Here is a 25064-nt window from a genome sequence, read left to right as displayed (position 1 = left end):
TGGAAAGCAAATCCTATTTTGCTTGATTTTCCAGTTTCAACAATAAACTATAGGAGCATCTCACCCTCACTCTTAAGCCAACTTCATTAAAATTGGGGCAGATGCAAATTAAGGCATTTTCTAGCACTCACCACCCTCCCTAACCCCCTGCCCCCAATTTAATTAAAGCCAAATTTGGTTAAGAAGTAAACTGGTATTTACAAATCAGGAGAAAATCTGGTTCCAGTAATTAAAGGGATTTTCTAAATCTTGTCCTCCATGTTAGAACACTCATTTTAATAGTTAATTAAAGACTTCTTAACCATCCTTTGAAAGAAACTTGAAAAGGAAGATTAGGGACCTGCCACAAAGACATTACTGACAACAGGGACTGAAATTCTTTGTTAGACCCTTTAGGGGAAATGAAGGTTTTCCTGTACCTAAAATACTTGGGGTATGCAGACTTTTGGGTTTTTTTGTTTTGTTTTGTTTTTTGGGTATTGGGTCCCCCTGTTCTTTAACAAAAAGAGATACTTATTTGCCTTTGTATAGCTGAAGGCGGCCCTGCAAATTTCACAGCTGTTCCACCAACATAGGCCAGCTTGCAAGTCACCCACATACCACTGCCATCACAGTGAGGGAGCACAGATGTCCTGTTCCTTTGGTTCCCCAAGCTGTGGCTCATGCCAGAGTCAAACTACTTCCAGCAGACCCCACCCCTCTTCCCTTCTAGGGGTAGAGCAATTCTCCTTGGACATTCCACGTGCCTCTCATATTCAAAATGAGTTTATAAACTAGGTAAGTGGATCAGCCAACCAACACTTAATCACCATGTGCTAGGAACTGGGAAGGGACACAGCACAGTTCTGGCTGCTCAGGACTTGGAACTAATTAAGAAGACAAGCATATGAGCAGGTAATGCTCATGGACAGAGGGACAGAGACAGAGGTTTGGAAGGAGAAGCCATCCCAGAGGGGTCAGTTCCCAACTAGGAAAGAGAGGCAGACCTCTGAAGAACAGTATTTCCAGAGAAAACAGAGGTGTGTAGCAAGAGCAAAATACATTCTGGAAAAAGTCTATGGATCTCTGAGGCTGAAGCAAAGAGCTGGTGGAATTGGGGCTGGGAGGAGGGGAAGAGAGCGGAGGTCAGCCTAGGCCATGGACGGCAGGGCTCTCCCACCTGGCTGAGAGTGTTTCAGCCTAGAGAGAGGGGGCTTTGGGAGGTATGGAAGCAAATAAGTGGAAGAGGCAAAAAGAGACTCAGGCAAGAGGCCAGTTCAGATGTCACTGCTCCAGGTCGTGGCAACAGTGCCCAGAAGTGAACTCTAAGGCCAGGTCTTCAAACAGAAGTACTAGATCTTCTGGGATCCAGAAGGGACATGTACCAGTTAAGTGAATAATATGTTAAGTGAATAATTGATGTTGTTGTTGTTGTTGTGTGGGTATCGAGCATGAGACTCAGAGGTGCTTAACCACTGAGCCACATACCCAGGCCTTTTAATTTTCTTGAGACAGGGTCTCACTAAGTTGCATTGGGCCTCTTTAAGTTACTGAGGCTGGCTTTGAATTCACAATCCTCTTGCCTCAGCCTCCTGAATCACTGGGATTACAGGTGTGTGCCACCATGCCCAGCAAAGTGGATTGTTTGAAGAGACTCAGTTGCTAGATCCTCAACTTGTACATGGCCTTTTTTCCAAAAATGCCTGATAACTAATTGCCTTTGAAAAAGAAAGCCATACCCTTCACCTATCCCAAATCTTTATCTAGTGGGCCAATGATTCATTAAGGCATCTCAAACCCTTGGGCTTCCTGTCGTTCCCTGTCATCTTGTTTTTTGTGTTGTTTTGTTTTTGTTTTTGTTTTCCATGAGAATGAAGTTGACCTTTGGGGAAGGTTATAAATTCAGAGTAATCAATGCAGTTTTGATTAATGACACTGATCATTTAAAGTTCCTAGAATCACCAACTTTTTAAAGATAAACCCACAGATAAAAATTTTACTGGAATTCTTTCTGATTCAAACCATTCAGGGAAGATACTTAAGGTCCATCTTATCAAATCTATCATAAAATTTATTTTAATCACTGTCAGTTCTCATCATTTCAAAATAACAAATATGCTGGATATATTTTCTACCTTCTATTAACAAAGAATAATCTTTAAATCCAAGCTGAAAAATTTCAGACATTAACTTAAGTATTTGCAAAAGAGTACCCAAGCAAATGAGTTTTAAGATGCTCAACTTCCATGGAACATTGATAGGAGTCTGGCAAGAAAATAAATTGGGGATGGGAGAAGTTGGTTTCCAAGGTAAGTGTGAGAAATACCGAATTAAAGTGGAGCAAGCAGTTTCCTTAATATGTAATGAGCACGGAGATTCTCAAGAGAGAGGGAGCAACACCATTCCATTTCTCCCAAGTTTGGATCATAGGAGAAGGGTAGGGCTGAGGTGTCATTTGAGAGTGTTTCACCTCTTCCTTCAATAATCTCCATCACTACCACCCCCTCAGCCACTCCCATAAAATAAAAACTGAGTAAACAAACATTTTTTTTATTTATATATATACATGAGCTTCATGTAGTGGTGTAATGGAATCCACTTCTACAGGCTCACATCAAAGATCCGGGAACAACTAGCTTTCAAAATGTCTCCTGGGTGGAGGCGAATTGGGGAGGGATGCTTCGAATCACTGACCACACCTAGCCACATGCAGGAGAAGGTGACAATAGCAACAACATGAGAACGACGTTGGACCTGTAAAATGTCTTTGTACTTCCCTTATAACAGCCCTGTCTTTGTACCTCCCTTATAACATCCCTATGTGCAAATCCTGTATTTTTACTGTTGATTTACCTGAAAACTTGTTTTAGTTCTTATTTTATTCAGCTTTTCCATCACTGTGACCAAAAGAACTGACAAGAAGAGCACGGAGGAGGAAAAGTTGATTTGGGGCTCCCAGTTTCTGGGTCTCAGTCAATAGAAGCTCTGGGCCAGAGATGAGGCACATCAGCAGGGCGGAAGGGAATGGATGAGGAGGATAGTCAGGACATGCAATCGGGAAGCAGAGAGAGAACTCTGCTCACCAAAGACAAAATATAAAACCCAAAGGCACACCCCTCAGTGACCTAATTCCTCTAGCCACTCCCTACCTACCTATAGTTACCACCCAGTTAATCTTTTCAAGTGGATTTATGCACTGCTTAGGTCATGGCTCTCAAAATCCAATCATTTCACCTCTAAACTTTCTTGCATTTTTGCATACATGAGCTTTTGGGAAAACTTCATGTCTAAATCATAGTAGTTCTTAATATTATTTTGTATGAATTCAAGTATCTGTAGTTCATAGAATACTTAGAGCATTCCTAATTTGGGTCTTATTAGTGGCATAGTCTTCATACTACAGAAGAATATGTAGAAAGTAACCAGTTAGCTAGAGGCATCAACCACAAGTTGAGACATACCCCATAATAAAGAACTTCTTGCTTTATCATCAATTCATGCTACAGATGGACTCCCATTCCCCCATGTATATTTTACAAAGTATATATAGCTTTCCTACCTCATCCAGAATGCTTACAAGTATTGTCTTTGCCCTTCTCAAACAAAACTCTAAAAAGTGTATTTGGTTGCCCATATTATGCCCTCAGACACTTTCAATTTAGTTAATACTCCAGGGGATAAAAGAAGTCTTTTCCATTCCAAAATTAATAACATTTCTTATTTATATCAATTTAACAAGATAACCTATTGATTGACTGAATCTTTGACTTTTCAATTGAGTAGTTTGCTTTTGTGTCTGACGATGACCCGTGTCATTGTGCAAAACAGCAAGGCCATCTGGCAAGGACTGCTCTGCTAGATAAGGAATAATGCTGGTATTCTTACAGCACTGATGCTCAATATTGAACTATGTTGAATGCTGTAAAAATGAAAGCTTCTCCAACAAAAAATGTCCTTCAGAAGCAAGCTTCATATCTCCCTGTCACATCTGTGCTTCCTCTGCACAATGACAAGTGAATCTGATGTAGCCTGTCATTGCTCTGAGAGTCCCCACAGAGCAATGTAAAGGATTTGGATAAATCTCTTCAGCAGGGTAAGCAACATATCACTTCAGAAATAAAATGGGGGTCCTTTTACAAAAGGCAATGCAATTGCCTATGAACTTTCTCTTATTATAATATATCATGACATTATTTTGCAATTACATGTTTTCCAAGCCATCTGTTTTATTTGCTTGACTGAGGGCTCCTCAAGGGCATTGACCATGTGTGTCTTAACTTCATATCCCCAACAGCCAGCATGTAGACTGACACAAAGTAGGCACTCAATAAATGTTTGCTAAATGAGAAGATAAAATGTTGAAAGAATGAATTCAAGATCTGAATCTCTATCTTCTTCTGAACCCAGAGGTCTGGGAAAACTAAGAACAGTATCTTTTGGTCAAACTGGCTATCATGACCTGTCTGTACAAAAGCAAGACTGGCAAAAATGGGCATTTCTAGGTCTTGAAATGTGTTCTGCCCTATAATTTCTGAATAGTTTGGCTAAAATTTATAGCCCATTTAATTTTGGCACTATTCCAGGCTTAGTTGCTTTTTCTTTTTTTTTTTTTTTTTTTGGGGGGGGGGTCAGGGACTGAACTTAGGTGCGGGGGCACTTGACCACTGAGCCACGTCCCCAGCCCTATTTTGTATTTTGTTTAGAGACAGGGTCTCACTGAGTGGCTTATTGCCTCACCACCGTTGAAGCTGGCTTTGAACTTGCTATTCTCCTGTCTCAGCCTCCCAAGCTGCTGGGATTACAGGCGTGCACCATCATGCCCAGCTTAGTTGCATTTTTTTATATCTTGATATTTAACTTCTGTAATTCCCAGATACTAAAAATTCTATTTCTTATGATGGTGACTGACCTTAAATTTGCATTTCTCCCTTATTTATCTTCTCTGCCACTTTTAGAACACACTAACATTTCCTGCCTTTACTGTCTCATATTGTTCTAGTTAAATTTCTTCTTTGGGAAAAAAAAAAAAAGCATATTTTTGTTTCCTGAATTTCTCTTCTGTGATTTATCCCCAAGACCTCAGGTCTAAAAGTCATCCTCAGCCCTTGAACTTCTACTGAGTTCCTAGAGCCCTTTCCTCAGCTGGCTTGCCTGACACTATCTCTAAAACATTCTTAAAACTGATCTTTGCCGAGATCTAAACTCATGTATATACCTTAATCTCAACCCGCCCTGACTTCTAATGCTTCCATTTCTGGTCCAGATAGCTTCCTATCATTTGCAGGTCTACAGATAGAAATTCTGGGTCAGTTCCACATCCAAGAAATGCATCTATCACTTCTTTGGTTGTTCTCATCTCCACGGGCATTTGGGCACTTCTCTAGGTTAACCTCCCTCTTCAGATCTGATGTCAGTCTTCACATTATTTCATCTCAGGCAGTGATCACATGTGGAGACTTTGTTTTATTTTCCCTCTGGCTCTGCTACTGGCACAATAAAAACCTGGAGACAAGGTATTGAACTTGACTCTGAATATGAAGCCAGGATTTAAAGTACTTGGCATATATCCTACTTTGGAGTGTAACTAAGGATGAAAAGAGTCTATAACCATAGAAAAGAATTTATTATTATGGATCTCTATTAGCAGTACTATAATTTTACTCATGATGATAATGGAGCTCATGATAATATAAAGAAATGCATTAGCAGTCATGGAAACTCAGAAGGGCTCTATTATCAGGGTCTTTAAGAATTATCTGCCCACAGTGCTCCCTCCCTTCTCTAAACCCTATTGGATTGTTTTAATATCAAACTGCCTAGCAATTAATTGTTCTCTCTCTGCTTTCTGTGGGCTGCCTTTGTCCCTAATGAGACCCATGGAAACAAGTCCTGGGCTTTATCTTATGTCTGCATCTCTGTACTACCATCTCGAAGACCAGTCACATGACAAGTTCACAAGAACTCTTTCTGATTGGCAATTTAATTTCATTGTGATGATTTTTTGTATCATAGTGAAAAAGGATAGTTTATAGCTTCTAATAAGGTTGCAAAGTCACTGTTCAATGATTAATTTTTTACGTCTGAAGAAGAAATTTCTCCTAGTCTTCCCTAAACCATCACCAGCAATGCTGCCCCCCTACAGCTCAGTTTCCAGCTCACTTTCCTCCAGTCTCCAGCTTTCAGCCGATACCCAGCAAGAGCTCCTCTCTTTGCCACTCCCCTCTCTTAACCATTTGCTCATTTTTTGTAGGCCAAACCCCTGATAATGCCACATTTATCAGAGACAATTGACTCAACAGACATAAAGACCCCTCCACCCCACACATTGCTCTACTCAACTTATGGCCCTCATACCCTTGGTCTCTGCTACTAAAGGGGAAGAGAAATTCCCATTTTCTGAGCATATACTCCAGCCAGGGACTCCCATGAGGTGGCTTCACAGTGTGTGGGGGTGTCTGTGTGTGAGTGTGGGTGTGGGTGTGTCTCCCTCCCTTTCTCTACTCTCTGCTAAAGGTAGATTTGGGAAAGTGACGTACTGGTCATGTGTGACAACCAGACTGGCAGAGAGTCCTCCAGCAGATTGGCATGGTGGAATCAGTACCACCATGGCAGTCTTCAAAGTGTGAGCCTGTCTACACAGAAGGTGGAGGTGAAGATATAGGCACAATACCCTCCAGTGAGCAAAGTGAGGCCGGCTCTAGTTTGGGTGTGAAGTTAGGTAGCTCAGAAACTCAAAATCTTCTTTCCCCAAAGTTTCTGAGAAACCAGTTCATAAAGAACAAGTATGAACTCAGCTTCTTTCCCTTCCTTTCTTCCTTCTTTCCCTCTCTCCCTTCCTTTCTTCCATCATTCCTTTCAGTTTCATTTATTTTTCCTTTTTTTTTTTTTTTTTTGCATCTCACTTTTAAAATGTGGCTTGTCGCCAAGCAAGGTGGTGCACACCTGTAATTCCAGTGGCTCCGGGGGCTGAGACAGGAGGATTGCAGGTTCAAAGCCAGCCTCAGCAACAGTGAGGTACTAAGCAACTCAGTGAGACCCTGTCTCTAAATAAAATACAAAACAGGGCTGGGGATGTGGCTCAGTGGTTGAGGGTCCCTGAGTTCAATCCCAGTTCAATCCCCATAAAATAAAGTATGGCTTGTCTCCCTGTTGTACTGAAAAGTCCATCTACTTATCCCTCTGCCCAAGGCTCATCACAGAAGAAGGGCTGCCTCAGCTTGTGAAAAGATTTCCTCCAGTTTCCTCCATTGAAAGAATGCAGGGTAGTTTTAATGAAAGGCACTTAATAAAAAACAAATGGTACCTTAAGACCACTCATGCAAAGGACTTCCTGACACTGACTGGAAGAGCCAAGTAACCCATGAGCTAATTATTCTGTAAATTTCCTTTTTTTTCTCAGTGTCGAGGTGAGATCTAATTTGAAAGATTAAAATCTTTGTGTGATTACAGTATATGGTAATTGTTCAGCTCTGTAGTTACATGCTCAATAGCTACCAACTAAGTGCAAAGAATTACCAGGTGATTTGTGTCTGTAAGATAAATTCCAAGAATTCTGCTTTTACAAAAGGCAAAAAAAGTAGAAGTGGCAGAGTAGCAGGTGTGTTAAATGGAGTAATTTAATGTGAACTTCAGGAAAGACAGACTTAGGGGGCTCAGGAGTCACTGACAAGCCAAATCACAGAACGTCTTCCCTGCATTTCTTAGATTGTGCTAAATGTTATTTATATAAAAGCACTGCTCAAGTGGATGAAGTTATCCAAGGAATATTTAGACTCTACTTATCAAGGGGTTCAAAATGTCTGCTATTCTCAAAGTAGTAGAAAGGAAAATAATGGAGCTTTTAGTAATTTTGTTTCCAATTCCATCACTATTTGGTGTTGTGCCAGTGGTTCTTTCTCTGCCTTAGTAGATCACACCGGAAAATTCATTCATTAAACAAATATTTATTCAGCACTGAGTGCATGCCAGGCCCCTGTTCTTGGTACTGGGGACATGATGATAAATAAGATAGATAAGGTCTCTGCTCTCATAGAGTTCAGAGTCCGGCAGGAAAGAAATGTTTAAAATAAGTACTCACTACAAAGTCCTGGAAAGGAGAAGGACAGGGTGGCATGCAGAGTGCAGAGTCTATTCTAATTCAGTAGTGGAAGGCAGAATCTATGATGCTTAATTTGAGACCTGAAAGATAAGTAGACTTTGTTAGCTAGGTGAAGGGGGAAGGGCAAAGCCAAATTTTTTTCTCCAGTGAAGCACTGCAAAAGGAGTTTCCCAAAGCATTATCTTTTAATCTGTTTCTCCCTCCAAACTTTGAAAATCCTCAACTCAGTTGCTAAGATTTCCATAAATTTTCTAGCTGTAATTGCTGATGTCACTGATAGCTATAGGCACAATTTTAAGAGAACAAGAAATATCAGGTTCAATGAAACTGGGCTTTTATGTAGATAGGCAATAATAGATCACTTGAAATTAATACTCAGAATGGTCCAGGAGTGGCTTTTACTAACATCCAGTCTGTGGAAATATCCAGATGCCTGGCTTTCCAAGCAAAGAGAAGGGGATGCATGAGCAGGTCAGAGGAGGGGCTGGTAGGTAGAACTAAGTCAAACTGAGGTCACACATCACTGTCTTTTTGGTGACTCAATGATATTTGGTAAATGGAACCATTTCAAACAACTGAAAATCATACAAAGTGACAAATGTGACAAATTTATCTAGTGATAAATGTCAGTTTTGTACCTCACATTTTATTGTAATCACTCCGCTTAAACTATGTCAACAGCTAGAATTTTTGGAAACTTCACTTATTTCCCTTCATAGTAGGGCTTTTCATCTGACCCTAGAATAGGATCTTCATAATTCATTCACTTATCACATCCTATAAACCTAATATAATTTACCGATAATTTTTAGGTCTATAATTTGTGTAGGTAAGCTTTCCTCTACTATAACAAATACCTGAGAGAATCAATTTATAATATGAGAAAAGGTTTACTTTGGCTCGTGGTTTTAGCGGTTTAAGCTCATGGTCAGGCAGACCCACTGCTTTTAGGCCTCTGGATGGAGATGCTGGGTATCAATGAGAAACACATGGTGGAGCAAAACATTGACCTCATGACCAGGAAGCAAAAGAATAAGGGGCTAGAATTTCACTATCTCCTCTGAGGGCAGCACTCCCAGTGACCTAACTTCCTGCCACTAGGTCCCACCTCTTATATGTTCCACCACCTCTCAATAGCACCACCGTGGGTACTAAGATCTTACCACACCAGCTTTGGGGACAGTCAATATCCAACTATACTATAATTTTAGAAGTAGGTTTTGTTTTTTCAAATAAATTTAGAAAAATAGGAGAAAAATAAATGCATCACCTTCCAAATAAAACCATGATTTACGTTTGGTTATATTCCTTTTCAGCCTTTTTCCTTATATATTTTTGGGTTTCTTCTTTGTTTTAATATCATTGATTGAAACCCTCACATATAACTCTGAGTGTTGTTTTATTTTTAGTTAGTCTTTCCTCAGAGTTCCCGCATCCTGACCCAGCTCTTGTACACAATCTTTGGTACAACATGCCATCAACTGGATATGCCATTATTCACCTCACCAGTTTTCTTCAGTGGGACATTCAGGGCACCTACCAATCTTCCTGAAGAACCCGAAGGTGAGGCTTGGTGGCAGGAAGTCAGGTCTCTGGGGGTTTTAGGGCCCTACCCCATACTCTTCCTCTTTGCTTCCTGGTCACATGAAGACAGCAGCTTTTCTCCACCATGTACTCCCCACCATGATGAGCTGCCTTGCTACAGGCCCAAAGCAATGGGACCCTTGACCATAAACTGAAATCCAAACCTGTCAGCCAAAATAAACATTTTGTGTTCTTAAATTGATTACCTCAATAATGGAAGGCTAACACAATATGATATATAAACAGTTGTTATACTGTATCATTTAGGGAATAATGAGAAGAAAAAAAGTTTGTATAAGTTCAGTACTAGAGTTTATTTCTAAATATTTTTGATCTGCAATGGGTTGAATCTGCAGATGCTGAACTCACAGGTACAGAGAGGGAATGTGTAAAGCATCTGAAGGTAGTGCTGACCTTGAAGATGTCCAGGTTTTACTGTTGGCTCTTGTAAAGGCCTCCATGAGCAAGTGTGTCATGCATAACCGCACCACCAAGTGTGACGGCCCTGCTTCTCCAAGACACATTTGAAAAAGCCTCGCTCAAAGCTCAAATATTCAGAGTTGCTCTTATTTTTTCAAAAATTCAGGAAAGTTGCATAAAACTGAGACTAAATCAAAATTAATAAGACTGTCCATATCAAATAACAAGATTTTGTCTAAGTATTTATGTGCCCACACTTTTGAGCACCACTCTTTCTGATGGAATGTAGAATAGTGACGTCTACAAAAGTATAATACTACAATTTAGAGTTTTATCACACTGTGACCACAGTGTATAGAGCGACACTTATGTCAATGTACATTTGTTAGAAAATTCCTACGATGCTGGTTTTCTGAAGTGGAATCAGCAATCTGATTGGTTATTTTTTTAAAAACCCTCTTGGGCATCTCAGTAACAGCAAACAATTGTGTTTAGTAGTTCAACAATGTTTCATTCTAATCACAGGAAGAAACCCAGTACATCAGAAAAGTCATAGAAAACATTAAAAAATGTGCCAGCTGTTTATGGCAGCCTGTTGAAGAGGAGACAGAGCAAAATAGAAAGAAATGTTTGCCACATGTTGGGAAATGAATGGTAATGGAAAATATTCATAAACAAAGACTAACACTCGTCTGTATGCTAGTTAGGTGCACAGATATAGCACATTCATTCCTTAGCATGGACTCTTCTGAATGCAAATTACTCTAATGATTGCTCAAGCAAACAAGCAATGATCTGTCCCCAGATCATTTCCTGACGCTTCCTACCTCCAACTCTATCTCGACCCACAGCTCAAGCAATCATTCCCCAAGTCCTACAATTTCTTATGCAGACTGACCCGTCACTGGTGTCAGTAGTTTCGCCCAAGTCAGCACTTTAAGATCAAATCCTAACCTCTGAATTAGCATGAAACATTCTATATAAAATAATTCACATTAGAGTCTTCCCTTGTCAGTTTCTGAACTGGCATTACTGTCATCTTGTACTTTAAATCATTTCAGAAATCGCTCCCTTTCTCTAATTCCATTTCCTTGGTTCTTGGCCTGACACTGCTCATAGTTCCTTTTTGGTGGGTGACTTTCCCTGTGTGTGTTTGCTGGAGCGAGCCCACTGTGTTTGGGGTAGGAGAAAATGAATACACAGAATCTGTCCCACAAGTGGGGTTCAAACAAAGCTCATAAGAAACAAACAATTTCCCCCAGCTTATTTTAAGCAGCTCTGATAGAATTTATTTCCACCCAGGAGTCTCTATTGAAATTCAACCATGTGTGACTCATTTGTCTGCAGGTTGTTCAGGTGTGCAGGGAGAATACACTATCTCTTTAGCAGCCACTCTTCCGAATGCAGATTGCTCAACGAGGGTAAATTGAGTAAATGTTACCATCAGAAGAAGCAGGCAAGCAGATAGTAGATAATCAAAATCCTATAAAATAAAAGGAACTTGAGGTGTCAAGGTCCACTCTGAGGTAAGTCTGTGAGTTAGTCATTGAAAAATCCCATTGTGGATTTGACAAATGTCACGGGAATCAAACACTTGAGAGCTACATCCCCAGGCTTTATGGGAAAACTAGGGAAGCCAGTAGTCAAGACTGTGAGATTCCAGATATGACTTCATTCTTGATCAGGTGGCCATGTAGGTTCTTTAGTCTGAACCACTGTGTTAAAATAGGAACCTAAAGAAAGTTAGCACATTTCTTTCTTAAAAAAAAAAAAAAATTGAGAAATCCATTATCTTTAGAAAAGGACTTAAACTAGAAGCAGAGAGTTGACTAGTTCAGTTCTCAAAAGAGGAATATTGTCTCCTGGAAAAGTGTAGAAATTTGTGGGAATAATAATAATAATAATTATTATTATTATTATTATTATTATTATTATTATTGGTGTGTGACAGAATTTTCTCATATTCTGCCCAAATTTCAAATGTCCAACCAATCATGTAAGTGAAAAACCTGATTTGATTATCTGAGCCTGATCTCTAACTCCATTTAACACCAAGTATTTTTTCACAGATCTAATATACATTGCCTTTTTCAAGAATGCAACCACTTTGTGTAAATACCTTGGTTTATTGGTTATTTTACCAACAGTGACCATCATTGTTATTGGTGCATCTCCAACGATGGGGTCATCACTCTATGTAACTGTCAAGTCATACATAGACAGAAATGTATTTACTTAGCCCTCATTTCTAACTGTCCAGTTTAAAGTGTTGACAACATTCAGCTGAGTGTTGCCTTGCATCTCTTAAACCCAAACTAATTTGTTAGAAAGAGTTGTATTGGACTATTTTCACAAGATCTTTGTGAAGATTTTAGTCATGCTAACAATTTTATTTTTACTATAAGTTACCTTCCTTTTGCTTTTCCTTTCTATCACAGTTGTGCTGAGTCCTGGTGCCCCACTCAGATCCCTGCTTCTGACCTTCCCCAGCTTCTGGGAGTGCCAGCCACATACAGTCCTCGGAGGAGGGCCACCTCCTCCTCCCAGTCATTTGCTCCTGTCTCAGGACAGCTGCCCCTTCCAAGGTCCTGCCCCAGGACTCCTTCCTAGGAACAGCCTTCATCCTCAGACTGCTCACTGGGGGATCGTAAGACTCCAATTACACACAATTCTCTGAGACCTCCTGCTCCAGAATTCCCTGGGGATCTGCTGAGTCATTGGTGGGATGGCAGGGCAGCACAACCAGCTTCTGCCTCTGCCCCTGCCTCCAGCTCCCTCCTGCGAGGGTTAGTCCTGAGATGATGTCCCCTAAAGCCATCTCAGGTTCTGTTTCCTGGGGAACCTGATGAGCAACCCAGTTGAAACAATTATAATGGTTGTGGACATTGGATGTAATAGTACCTAGCAATTTTAATGTAGGACAGTAAATTACAAAATAATTGCAATAAAAAAGAGACACCAGTTCTCACGGGCGTGAGAACCGCTGCACCAGGTAAACTCTTCAGGGTCTCCCTTCCTTAAGATTCTTTCCCTTAGGGTAAGAACTTTGCTTTTGTTAGATGCTGAAATTAACCAAGACTCAAAATAATACCTTATGTAACTGTTTTGCAAGAACTTAGATAAAATAAATGGTCTTGTACTGCTTCATAGCACATCAGCACTTTTTTCCAGAGTATCCACCCACATGCAACCGATCCCTGGGGAAGTAATTGCTGTATGTGATGCAGCCAGCAGAGCCACAGCAGAGAGCTGTACTAGAACACACTGCCGAGGCCTCACATCGAAATGTGCACATTATCTTTAGCTCTTTTTGAGAGACACCAAGTGCCTAAGAAAATGGCTCAGTCATACCAGACATTTTGTTCTTTGAAATTTTTAGATGATATATTTTAATTTTATTCTTAACGTCATGATATTATAATTCTCCTTGAATAGTAAACTGAAAAAAAAAAATCCACAAGCCATTGTGGAGCTAAAGAGCATGTTGGGAGGAGCAGGGGTATACATGCTCATGTGTGCCTGGTGCATGTGCTCTATGTGTCTATATGTGGCAGAATGCTTAATGGCCCAAGTGACATAAAGGTGATGAATCCAAAAGTATGGCCAATAAATACTAAATTCCAACTTTCTAACCAGGCTGCCTGAATCCAGTGGTTCTAAATCCTTTGCAGTTACTTTAATTTCTCCTCATGCAAGAAAAGTGTTCTTTTATTCTCAATAAAGTTGGAATGAGGACTATTTACCTGGTTTTGTGACTCTATTCAATTGACTGTTGCTATACCTGAATGTGTCACAAAGTCACCAACTACATTGGCCATTGGATGTTCAGTGCAGCTGAGAGTCTGAGAATTTGAACCCAACTCCTTGGTGCTGGCATGCTGCCTTCAGGCTGTCCCTCAGCATCTTCTCCTTAACTCCTTCACCTGGGATACTGGGGTGCTGGTCAGAGTTCCCACCTGTAGGTCCTCCCAGAAGCATGGTAAGGGTCAAAGCAAAAATGGTTCTCAAGTACAGAGACATTCCAGATTAAAGACACTAGATAGGTGAATACATCCTGCTTCCAGTAACACAGGTTTACGTAATTGCAAGCTAGAAAAATAAAAAGTCAGGTGTCCTTTTGCCTTATTCTCATGTCTTAGGACATAAGAATAGAAAAAGAAGAGCCTCAATAGAAAAAAGAAGCTCTCATTCCCAAGAAAGAGAGCATCAGATTAAGAAATATTTTCAACACTCAGCTTTCATCAATAAACAAATGTGTGTGACTCTATTCCACTGTCACCCAATTCAAGGCTGAAAAGTAGAGTCAAGAATAAAGGGCACAATTACTTGTTCATCACTGTCACTTATAGTTCAGAGATGGACTTTATAAAAATATTGATGTTGCTTTTAAAGACATAAAAGTTTTGTAAGGAAAATCAGTTAGCCTGCATGTTTATTTTCTTACTGAGATAAACAGATCACCTGTCCTTCCATGTACTTGGCATATTATCCTGTCACAGACCTGCTTGCTGTTCAATGCATCAGCAATTCACCAGACACCTTACATCCCCAGGACAGCCCCGACTGCTGCAGATTTTGGCACATCACTATAAGAAATTCACTAATGCCAAGTCTGTAAATCATAACGATGGTATCAAATGCATTCCAATGATATCAACAAAAGTGGCTTGGAGGTTTGAGCAATTTGGCAACAGACTCTACTTCAATTAAATGATGCTTATAGGAGATTGTTTTGAGAAGTTCTGTCCACAGCCAAAGACCTGAGAACACATTGCTGATTCCATCCAATCTAATATGTTTGGACTCCCTGGTCTCAACTGTCAAAGGAACCAAAGAAGGCAGTTGGAAGTGAAATACAGTGTATTAGGCAGCATGGATTGAGGAGGCCAATAGAGTATGTGAAACAGCAAAAAACAAAGGCAATTTCTGCTTAGATATATCTTATGATTGAATGAAATATGACCTTGGTCAAGATGTCCTCATGTCTTGATATTTAACCTCCTTCTAGAAGAAAACAAAACATTATTAGGGAAATGTTCACTTTAAAGAATTGCAAGGCCTATTAAGAAAAAAAGGCAATTTATTGATTAATAAACATGGTATGATTGGCCCTCCTTGTTCCACACATGACCAAATCCACCTGTGTACAGAAACCCAGGTTGTATAATTTATTTTTTAATGGATCACTTACATTTGGACCACAAGACTTTCAGAACCATCATGGGAACTTCATCCATCAAGGATCAAACCTTCTCCGAGAATGTATTCTAAATTTCAAATAGTTCTTATTTATCAGCTTTTATTTCTTTTTTTTTTTTCATTATTGGGAATTTTACCTAAGGCCTCCTATATGCTAGCCACCACTGAACCACATCCTAAGTCCTATTTATCAGCTTTTAAATACAAGAATTTTTTTATGCTGTAAACTGTATAAGTTGATTGTCTCAGGTATTGTTACAGTAAAAGAAAGCTAACACAGAGTGCCATACTAGACAATGTATTTATTAGTAATGAAGATTAAATTTTGTTTTCCCCAAATAAAAGAGAAGCAGATAGACCTTACAGAAACTAGTTATTTAAGTAGTTTATTTCTAGTTCTGTCTTGGTCCAAAATAGGGAAGAATGTGAGGGATGGAATATCTTTTCTGCAATGTTTTCCTAACAAACTCACTTAAATCTGGATCCTTGGGGGGGGGGGGGCAGTAACCAGGGATTGAACTCAGGGGCACACAACCACTGAACCACATTCCCAGCCCAATTTTGTATTTTATTGGAGACAGGGTCTCACTGAATGGCTTAGCACCTCTTCTTTGCTGAGGCTGGCTTTGAACTAGCGATCCTCCTATCTCAGCCTCCCAAGCCACTGGATTTACCTTGATCTTTATTTTTAAAAAGCTAAGCAGCCTTAAATATTACCTCCCAGTAACAAGGTAGCATATTCTCTTCATTTTTCACTTAGACTTTTAGTGCATTTTTGTACACTCTCCCACTATAGGTGGCACATAGAGACCCAAACGTCACCTCCAAAAATTATTTCTTCAAATTCCCAGGGAAATATTCCCACCTGGAGCCATGATTAAGGTAAAATAGCAAGTTGAGTACTTGTTACTATTTAAATTAATATAGTTTTATGCACTACATTATAAAGGAAACAGCCCAAGTTACTTAGATATTTTATTTTGGTAAAAGAATATTGAAATATTTACCATAAGGAAACATGAAACCACTTCAACTATTTCAGGGTTGAAATAACGTATTCTTCATTATCTTTCATTTCTTCTTCAGTTAAATTCTAAGGGTGAATTTGTAACATGTGGCTGTCCAAGATTCTATTTTAGCTCTTCAATAGTACTTCAACTAAATGAAGGACAACAGATTGATTAGGTTTAACTTCGCCTCCTTTTCACATTTCAACAGAAGGGATGCTTAATGGAACTCATGTTAATAGCTCAGGAGATAAAATCATGAGATTAAAAGGCCCCAAACTTTTTTTTTCTTCTGTGACTAATATGGCTGCTTCTCCTTCCTTAAGACTCATAAGTGAACCACAGAGACAAGCTAAAGGCTGTAAACAATGTGTCAGCTTTTTAATAAGGCTTAATTGTCCCCCACAGAAAATCAAGCACAGGCTGAGCATCAGGATTGAAGGGCAACTATAAACCCAGAACTGGTAGTCAGCTTTGATCCCATGATGTCTGGAGAGCTTTGTCTTTGGGGCAAAGAGACGCTTCGGAGAAAGATAGCTTGGAGCACCAAAGGAGAACTTGGCTGGAGATGAGAATCTACCTGTGGCCAGGTTGGGCCCCATTCAGACCGTTTTCAGTTATTTCCCACCCTCTCTGAGTTTGGCGAAGGGACCATCAGGCAGGTCAACAGCTGTGGCCTCCAATGCCCATGGTTCAGACTCCTCAGGTCCTGGGATGGCATCCAGAGAGTGGTGCCAGTTTGTAGTCTTTTCCAAGGCATTGTCCTTGGGGCATCTCAAAAATTTAATAAGACAAAGAGAAAGCTCACCTTAAAAAAGACCTTTGCTGGGGGTCAGGATGTTTAATAAACTGAAGGAGACCAGTGTGAATTTCTGAGGCTCCAAGGCAGGAAGGTCCTTGCAGATCCATTCAATCAACAAAATTTTTCCTGGGTAATATTATAGTATGTGGGGGGCAGGGAGGATGGGAGAGGGGGAAAGTGGGAAATCAGTGTGCTCTGTATCTATCTCTAACAATGCTCAAAGGTCTCCTTTGGCACACCTTGAATAGAGATGCAATAGGCAGGCTTTTAAAACCATCAGAACATGCTGGGCCGTGATGCCATTACAGAACCATGTTATTTTAAAACACACTTTAAATGGCTCCCAAATCCTTTTATATAAAACCCCCAGATAGAAAGAGTAGTTGATTCTCAAAGAATCCAAGACTACTTCCTCCTCAGAGAATAAGCTATTAGAGCTGGTAAGACATTAGCAAATAGCCCATCCGAGCTACAAAGAAAAATAATGGTTTTGCTTTGTTAACATGGAGAAGTGTCGTTACCTTCAAGGCTTTGTTATAGACTGCCACAGGATGACTGGGGCTGCTGTTCTAATTGGATATGAGCTCATTTATGGGGCAGAGTTAGGAAGAGTTTTTGCCCAGGTGACTTGTAACAAAATTAAATAAGCAGATGTTATGCATCCTGAAATTACTGCCAGGTTTTTATGAGTTGTTAGATGCTGAGATGCTCTGAAAATTCTGCCTAAAATTGCAGCTTAGTTGTGAACAGAGCAATCATATCACTACGCTCAGGCAGATTGTGCCAAATGCGAAGAAGTTTTTCAAAACATTTAGTCATCTCCCCAAATATAAAAAAGAAAATGAAGAAACAGAAGTGACATGTTCAAAGCTGGATCACTGGGGCCATCTAATCTCCTCTAAAACCTTCCCTTACCTACCCTATACCTGCCTTGCCCACCAGGACACCTCAGGGCTAAAAGGGTGAGATGATAGGGAAGGGGTGTTTCAATCTTGGTCTTCAATTATAGCCCTCCAGAGTTTGTGTCCTCCAAGGACACATGCCAAAACACAGTTAGGTGAACAAGAGATTTAGAAAGAGAAACATGAAGAATGAAGGACAGAAAACCAGGGAAATTAGGGAGAGCTTTCAGACTACCACACAGGTCTGCCCTCTATGAAGGAGGTTGAAGGACAGAAAGCCCTTTTCTAAACACTGATGCTTCCCTCTTAGTAGCAGGGAAAGCAAAGACCTATGCTTTGTCTTTCCTTGCAGGTTCTATCCAGTACCATAATTTACAAAGAGTGATATTTTGCCCATCAAAGACTCTAACACCTTTCCAGACCCACCTGTGAACAAGAGTCCGTGTGTAGGCTAAACTCAAAGGGGGGAGATGGACAGATTTTTCTCCCCGATTCCTGCTCTGTGCTGAGGGCTGATGCCTGGCCCTTTGTCAATTTGTGCAATTGCAGCCACCCCTCCCACATCAAGGGTGCTCCTTTCTGCTCTGGTTCTCAGCTAATACCTACAAGCAGCCTCAGAGATGCAAAGGGAAGGGCGGAACCTTCCTCTTGTTTTCAGAGGTAGCAAGAATCTGCTCATGACAGCTCACCACCCAGTCCTGAGTCACTTACAGAGTGATGGAGCACTAGCAGTGCTAACCAGGGACCTCAGGACTCCAGAGTCCTCTGCCTTTGGCGATGGCTTTAGGGAGGAAGGAGAAGCTGTGAGTGCCACCAGGGACTGTACAGGCCATCTCCCCCCCATAACCATCCTCCTATGCGGCTTGCTAGAAGCTAAGGCCCCAGCAACATCTATATCCTGTCATTGTGCCTCTCTCTGTACCCCACCCCCACCCTAATGCTGTTCACCCCCAGGGATCCCAAGACTGAAAGGTGCCTCTGCATGGAAAGTTGGGGGAGCCATGCACAGGCCAGCAAGGCCAAACTACTCTCATCCAAGAGAAATGCTCTCTTTCCCTCCAGCTATCTCTAATCAACTCTAGTAGAACTCTTTGAAAGAGCCATTGTTCTTCCCAGTTTGGTTCATCTCTTTGAATATTTCCACATTTCTCTCTGTGGTTATTATTCCTTCCTGCTTCTTCTTCTTTTTTAGAGACATCATTTATGAAGTTAGCTTTCTGCCTCAAGGAAATACCTGAAAAGGGAAATAAAAATATATTGCAGTAACTAAATTTCCAACACTAAATACTGTGGAAGAAAAAAATACTCCAGAAATAAAAATTTCCAGATCAGCACTTATACTGTGAGTGCAGATATTTATGTATAGGTATCTGCCAAAGTATACAGGCATTAAGTTGTGAGTTGGTTCTGACAGGGTGAGTTGTAAGTTGGTTCCATGGAATGTGAAACACTTATCCTTCTAGCGGTGATGTAATAATTTGTGGTTGGGCTCCTGGTTAGCCATCATGATCTGTTTCCTTTTCTTTTCTTTTTCTTTTTTCTTTCTTTCTTTCTTTCTTTTTTTTGTGTGTGTATGTGTGTGTTTTGTTGTTGTTGTTGGTGGTGGTGGTGGTGGTGGTTTGGTTTGGTTTGATGGTGGTGGTGCTGGAGACCAAACCCAAAGTATTGTGCATGCTATGCAAGTGCTGTACCATTGAATTACACCCCCAGCCATGACTCCATTTCTTGTGCCTCCTCTGGTGGTGCCCTGATTCTGGGTCCTGAGACTAGGAATGCAGAAATAGGAGTGTTAAAACTAGGAGAAAACTGAAATGCTTTGTCCCCCAGCATTTCTGGCATCTATCGTGTGTGGGATTTTCCCTACACAGCAACCAAGTAAACCTGCAGATTGATTCCCCAGCAGACACCAGCTGGGTGGCCTGCAAATCAATTCAGTTCTGACACTGTCTACCTAGGGAGAGCATCAGATGCCACAGGCTAGTGGCTCAGTCCCACCAGTCTGCCCCCCACTTCAGATACCAGTCTCAAGCACAAGTTGGGGCTTGTGCTTCTCTCTAACTGGCTATAAATTGGAGGTTCCCACCACCTCTTCCCTTCTTGGTTTCAGTGATTTGTTAGAGAGGATCTCAGAACTCCAGGAAACACTTGACTTAGGTTTACCAGTTTCTTAGAAAGGGTATTACAAAGAATACAAATGGAAGAGATGCATGGGGCAAAGCATGCAAAAAGGGGTGTGAAGTTCTTGTACCCTCCCTGGATACATCACCCTCTAAGGATCTCCATTTGTTCCACTGTCTGGAAACTCTTCCAAACCCATTCATTTGGGGTTTATATGGAGGCTTCATTATGTAGGCATGATCAACTACATCACTGGTCATTCATGATCAGCTTAACTGTCAGCCCCTCTCACCCTTGGAGGTTGAGGAATGGAACTAAACGTCCCAACCCTCTAATCCTGCCTTAGTCTTTCTGGTGACCAATTTTCATCCTGAAGCTACCTAGGGAATGCCACCAGTCAGCTCATTAGAATCTCCTAGATCACTCCAGAGATTCCAAGGATTTAGGAGGATGACCAACTAGGTATTTTACAAAAATCGCAGGGAGGAAGAGTTTTCCATCTTTTCAGTATATGGAGTCCACGCAAGGTAACATTTTAAAATACACACACAGTATGCCTTAGTAGGTTAGAAAATTTATCTGACATCCCTAAAAGACTACTTTTGTTTTCAATGTTTTTGTGGGGGTTTTTTGTTGTTGTTGTTGTTGTTGTTGTTTGTGTTTGGTCTTTTGGGGGTTGGTATTTAAATTTTTTTTTAAATAGTTTAGTTCACAGCAAAATTGAGCCAAAGTACAGAGTTCCCAATACCCCCATACCCCGTCTATGACTTCTCCTTCTGTTGACATCTGGCTTCACAGTCACACATGTGTTACAATCTACACTGACACATCATTATCACCCAAAGTCCATAGTTTATATTAGCTTTTACTCTTGATAGAATACCTTTTATGGGTTTTTACAAAATATTGACATGTATCCGTCATTCTAGTATCATTCAGGATGGTTTCACACTGCTCTAAAAATCCTCTGTGCTCTGCCTATTCTTCTCCTCATCCTCCCTAGCCTTAATATTCTTAAGTGAAAATGTGCCTTTCTCCTTCTCCTTCCTCACCTACTTCATTCCTATTGTTCTCCTAGGTCTGCCATAGTGTCTGAGGGAGCTCCACTCCCAAGTCCCCACCCCCCCAGACTAGCCAGATTGTGATGAATGTGTAAATGATTAACAGACCTCAAAATGTAGCTCAGGTGTTCTCATTTTGAGCAAGTGTTGACCCCCCCACTCCTCCCCATCTCTGGAATAAGTGGACTCTCAGGAAGCACCAGAAAAGGATGTGAAGAGGGCCACCACTGGCCAGACTCACCCCCCACACACCCAAGGGAACTTCTGCTTTTCCTCTTTCTCCCTCCCCACCCTTCAGAAGGTATTGGTTATTTCAAAATTCCAAGACTCCTTTTCTCAAAATGGTTCTCCTGGCAGCAAATCCTCTGCCAGAGTGTATGTGGGTGGTTGAGTGGGCAGGGGCATTTGTAATTTAGAGCTGGAGTATGTATTAGAACCTCAGAGAGAGAAAGAGACATTTCAGTTCCCACTTTGCAGGTGCCTGCTTTGTATGTAAGAAGAGGCTGATTTCATCTTCTTTGTAATTACAATATTCACCTATCTCCTGTAAAACAAACAAACAAACAAAAACTCCCAGCCTCTCCAGGATATCCAATAAACCTCCCAACACTATCTAAAAAGTGGGTGTAAAATAACTTTTTTATAATAAAACAAATCATCTGATAACACAAGAAAAGGATTAGTGAGAGACTTGCTGAAATTCCAACTGCCTCTCCTCCCTGCACTCCCTCATCTTTGCAAAGATAAAGATTATGGTTGCCAAGGAAACAGGACCAGAGAGAAAGAGAGAAACTTTGTCTCATTTGGTTTCCCCCAGACTCACAAAGCAAGCTGGGCGGTAAACAGAGCTGGACAAGATTATTGTAGATTTATAATTTACTTAATCAAATTGCTTTTTATTCATAGTCATGCCTCAATGTACATTTGTCCCTCTCAAAGTTAGGTCTTGCACCTAGTTGCCCATTGTCTGATAAATAACAGAGCTTTAAAATTCATTGTCTGTGATTAAATTCAAATGCAGGACAGATGGCTTAGTCTGAGTATGTGTCAGACAGGCGAAGCACTTAAGATTTGCGACAGGCAAGACCAGGAATTAGCTGCTAAGTTTTTGCATTTATTCATACATTCATGTGCACCATGAATATGGCTGTAAAACATATCTAAGTGTTTGCACTTTACTCAAAATATTCCCAAACAAAGCAACAGCTCTCCTTTTGCCAAAACAGATGCCCTCATCTCAACCCCATTAACTCAAAATCCATTTTTTCTCGTGTTGTATGTATTTGGTACATTTCATTTACTTAGATGTTCAGGATGATAACAGCAATCTTTTGAACCTCCCCCACCCGCCGCATCCTGCCTGGAACCCACAATTTGGCCCTCACTTCATCTTTGTGGGCTTTTCTATTGAAATATTTAATTATTTTATTGAATAAACATTTGTCTGTGGAAATAAAGACCAACCAACTGAGAACAAGCGCAGGCTATTTATTCAGAGCTTGCTATATAGCAAGGGAGTCCACCACTGTCATTCGAGTGTTGGCAGAGACTCAAAGGACAAGGGGTAGCTTTATTGTGGGGAGGGAAGGCTTCAGGTTGACTGGCGGCTGTTGGCATGGGGAAGCTGCAGGCGGGCCAAGTAGAAGCAGGGCATCCAATGGTGACTGCTGAGGAGTATGTATTTAGCTTTTTCTGGTTGTGCCTAGGTAGGAAGCAAGGACAAAACCTAGGAAAGTTATCAGTTATTAATCAAGTCCTGGTGGTTTGAAGCTAATTTGTACAGAGGCTATTGTTTGGCTTTCTGGAACAATTGCTAGAGACAGTAGTCTGACTTCCAACGAGTCTGATTCACAGATAGCACGCTGGTTTCTTAGGCTGATAACTATAGATAATAGGTTGGTTTCCTGGGCTGCTTCCTGTCAATTGTGGGTCAGACTTTTTTTTTTTTTTAATGTATAGTTTGTCCATGATACATTTGTAGACTCGATGATCATCAATGGACATTTTACAAAGAGAAAAATACAAAAAAATATCAGCATAAAACTCAAGTGAATTATCAAGTGTGACAAACACCCAGGGGCCCCATTTAAATGTTCTACAACTCATTTTTGGAAACCAGCTGTCAAGGAACATTTCTAGTCTCAGCAGAGATTTCCTTCCCTGTGCGCCTTCAGTCACATCAGGGCAAGCCCACCAGCTGCAGGCCTCCTAGGTCCGTGCCACCGAGTCTCAGAATGGAGTCTTCCAAAGAGGATGGACCCAGGCAGCCCCAGTTTCCCACAGTCAGGCTCAGCAGGCTGAATCACCTCTCTCCACATTCCTGGGCCTGGAGGACAGCCCAGAGAGCATGCCTTGAAATCCAGCTCCACCACTCCTTGGGCAAATTGTATAATCTCTCCAAACCTGTTTCTTCATCTACAACATGGGGGTAATAACAACTCCTGCTCTTGTAGGGTTGCTTACTGGGAGAATGAATCAAGGAGGTGGATATGCAAACCCTTTATACAGCTCCTGGTACAGAATAAGCACTCAGATTTGTCTTTATGTACTTTTCCCAACAGTGTTTTAAATGACAACTGAAAACTACTGAGGACCTACTATGTGCTAGGCAGGAACTTGATGCTTTCTCTTTTAAATTTATTATATTATAAAATACTGCTAAAATCAAGATACTGGCAGATATGTTAAGAAACATCTCTGTACTTCCTAAATTTGTTGTGAGGCTTTAATGAGATTATTGTTAAGTACATCCTTAACAATATCCCCAGTTGAACATAATTACTCAATAAACAGGGCTACTGTTTACAGTAACTGATTATCCACTAAAGTAGGCAATCCCATCTTCGACACTCTATCTATCCATTATCTGTTCTTCCTTTTTTCCAAATAGAATCACATAATCATGTGCAATGGCAATGTGCTCCTTTCCCCAGCCTCCCTTCCATCTTGGGAAGTTTATGTGACCTACCTCTGGCCAAGAAGAGATAAGTGTAAGCCTTCCAGGTGATCCTATTGGGTAAATTATTATTATCCCAAGAAAAAGAAAGTATATGTATATGGTATATGCCTTTCCCCATTGTCCCCATTCTGGTCACCTGGAAGGCAGATGTGATACTGTGACATACAGCTCACAGCATCCTGAGAACATGAGAACTAAAGGATCAAGCCCAGAATGAAAAGCAAACAGAAGAGCCCAGGTCCCTAATAGCCTATGGTGGATGCTGCCCCAGCACTGAGTTGCTAACTTCCAAATGGTTTCACCACTGTGGCCAGATTCCTATGACATGCAACTTAAGGTCATCCAAACTCATGTGAGCCACTCTAAATGTATGAATAGAGTGAAAAATTAAGAATCTGAAATATCTTATTTAACGTTCCATCTAAGATGATAAAGAAAAGGAAGCCCAGAGAATGAAAGGTCTGTCCAGTCATCTCCACAGCAACCATTCTCCACCCTCCTGAGGATTAACATCAAGACCTTGAGAGCCCAAGTCCCACCCGTAGACTCCTGCCAACTCGCCTTTCTTCTTTGTCATTTGGTGTCATACGTATGGTGTCATCCACAGGGTTTCCATGGGTCATGAGCATTGAGCTCCTGGAATCTGAGGGCTCAGACACTTGTTCCCAGAGGCTTGGCTGTACACCAGCCTCACCCAGCAAGGAACCCAATGATCCTTCTGTCAAGCCCGAGGCATCTGCTCGGGCATCTTGGTCAAAGTCCAAAGACTGTAATTGTATTGTGCCTACTTGTGAGGTCTCCTAGAGTTCCAATTAGGTAGTATTTATTTTCTGGCTAGAAAAGATCACACTGAACATTGCTCTGCACACTAAAATAAGGAGTCCAACCCAAGTGATAAAGAAGCATCTCAGTGTGACATGAAGCCACCATGAGGG

The sequence above is a fragment of the Marmota monax genome, unplaced genomic scaffold (assembly GCF_021218885.2).
Source record: "Marmota monax isolate L192 unplaced genomic scaffold, Marmota_monax_Labrador192_F-V1.1 WCK01_AAM20220418_F8-fsc00018, whole genome shotgun sequence".
NCBI classification, from domain to species: domain Eukaryota; kingdom Metazoa; phylum Chordata; class Mammalia; order Rodentia; family Sciuridae; genus Marmota; species Marmota monax.
The sequence above is the reverse complement of the archived record's forward strand: the minus strand, read 5'-3'. Positions refer to the sequence as shown.